Here is a 2,554-nt window from a genome sequence, read left to right as displayed (position 1 = left end):
CATGACTTTCATTCCCTTTTCATTCAAGAGATTGAATTCTAGACCTCATTCATTCCCCTTCCAATAGCTGATTATTAAACAATACTCGAAAGGTAGGAACTTGAACTTCCACAGGTAAAACAGCCTCTACTCCATATGCTAGAAAATGTGGAGTTGCCCCAGCTGAGGTTCGTATTGATGTTTGGTAAACCCATAAGGTTAGTCGAAGCTTCTTAGCCCAATCATTATGCGCATCTACCATCTTCTGCAATGTGACTTCCACATTCATGTTGCTTAAAGCCTGAGAATAGTGGACTTATGCTTTTATGCCAAGTTTAGCACAAAGCTCTTCCACCTTTCCTTGGAAATGTAAGCCTTGATCTGGAATCCATTGTTGAGGCGCACCACACCTGCAGGTGATGTTTTCTTTTACGAATTTTGCCATCTTAGCAACGTTTAGTGTTACACCCGCACCCCAAATATACCCCTACACCCTGGGGCAGTTTAGACCTTTACCAAAGGTAATGCCACAATGGCACTAGCCAACACCTATAACCTCAGACTTAAAATATTATTATAAGAGACCCCTTGAACCCCGGGAAGTGTGGGCCAAAGCCCCACAACTTTCCTTGAAGTTTGGGCCCTGACAGTAGCACCGTAGTCACAAACGGACTCACTCGTATTGAATCCGCTTGAAGATCAGCCCATGCTACTACTTGCCCTTTTGGTAATTTTTCCTATGGGACCCACATCCCCGTGTCCCGGACACACTAATTGGACCTTTGGGCCATGTGGACCCCTACCCTTACCATTGATTGGTTAAGTGGGCCATGAGAGTGGGCCCATAAGGCCAAACTTAAAGAATTAACGGGTTTTATATACCCTAACTTAAACCAAACAGACCTTGGAGGACAATTGAGTCCGATGGACTTAGGGTGCACCCAAACACACCCTAATTAACTAAATGGGCCCAACGGTCTAAGACTTGGACCAAACATGCCCTAAGACCTAAATCAAAACCCATTTAAAGCCTAAGGGATTAAAATGTATTCTAAGGACCTAAACCAAACACTACCTAAGGCCCCTTCTACCCCTTAAAGATAAGAGATCCCTCCCATTCACTTATCTCTCCTCCTCTAAGCCAAATCGTGGAGGAGAAGAGACAAGAGAAGGAGGAGGAGGAGGAAGGAAAGGGAAGAAGTAGAAGTGGGAGAGGAATGAGAGGGGAAGGGAAGAAGATGGGAGCTATGCCAAAATGGCTGGCTGCCCCACATCTCCTCCTCTTGCTGACCAGACATAGGGAGAAGAAGAAGGTAAAGGAGAAGAGATGGAAAGGAAGGGAGAAGGTCAAGGGGGCTCACCTAGCCTTGTCCTTGCTGCCTCCATTGAAGGTAAGACCTCAAACCCTTGACACTTCTCTTTCTCATTTCCTTTTTGTAGATTTCCTTGAGCATTGGGCTGACCTAGGGTTCCATTTGGAAGCTCTAAAGGTACTGACCTAGCTCTAGGAATGGTTCCCATGAGCTGCATTTGCAACCATTGTTGCTTACCTATGGTTTTGAACCTTGAAATCTAACCCTTGGACCAGTTTGAGACCAAACCTTGTAGGATCTTAAATCCAAGAGGTGAACCTAGGTTCTAGTGACCCTAGGGAGGCTTAGACACCCCCTCCATGACCCTGAGGTGCTGAGGTGCTCCAAGCTTCAAGTTGGAGCAAAAGCCCTTTGAAATCTCAGACTGGATTGTCGACGGACGCATGACTGGATCCACCAATCGTGGTACCATCCATCAGCCCGCCCAATGTAAACCCTATGAACTGACCTGAAGGGATGAATGAACGGACTCAAGTCTATTGCATCCGCCCAAGGCCAGTTGCTCTCGGGCATGTCTCAGAGATTAAACGGATGCAGGGGCGGACCCAAGAAGCACATCCGCCCATTGATCCGCTCCCTTTCTGGTGTGTCTCAAGTGTCAAACGGATACACGATCGGATCCAAGTAAGATGTTTCGCTCGTGGGTCCGCTCGCTCTATTTTTACTTTTTGGCCTGAACGGAGTCAGGGATGGACTCACCTCTGCTGAAATCGTCCGTGAGTCTGCTCGTGCTGTTTTAGTTGAAACTTGATTTTAACCTTAGGGGCCTAGCATGGGACCCTTCTATGCATGCTTTAATGATTTTTTTTGTATGTCTAGGCTGGTGCACCGGTGAGATTCATGTAAACCACGCCGAATGGCACCCGATGCCCAGGGAGATTCATGTCAATCATGTCAGGTGACGCCCGAGTTCGGTGAGTGGGTTTTGGGTGACTTTGTTGGGTTTGAATATATATATTTGATAATCTTAAGCATGCTATCATATAATTATAAGCATTGTGCGCATTGCATTATATCATATAATTATAAATGTGATAGTATGCTCACCATTGTATCGAGCTACGGTGCCAGGTGTGCTGGTATCGGAACCCCAATTTAGTTAAATTATGAAAACTGCTATATGTCATCCTAATCTGTATGTGCTGTGCCGTGCTGGTACCCGGGTACTAGATGGAATGGGATGTTGATGCACTCGGAATACC

This window comes from Telopea speciosissima, chromosome 9, assembly GCF_018873765.1.
Source record: "Telopea speciosissima isolate NSW1024214 ecotype Mountain lineage chromosome 9, Tspe_v1, whole genome shotgun sequence".
Taxonomy (NCBI): Eukaryota; Viridiplantae; Streptophyta; class Magnoliopsida; order Proteales; family Proteaceae; genus Telopea; species Telopea speciosissima.
The sequence above is the reverse complement of the archived record's forward strand: the minus strand, read 5'-3'. Positions refer to the sequence as shown.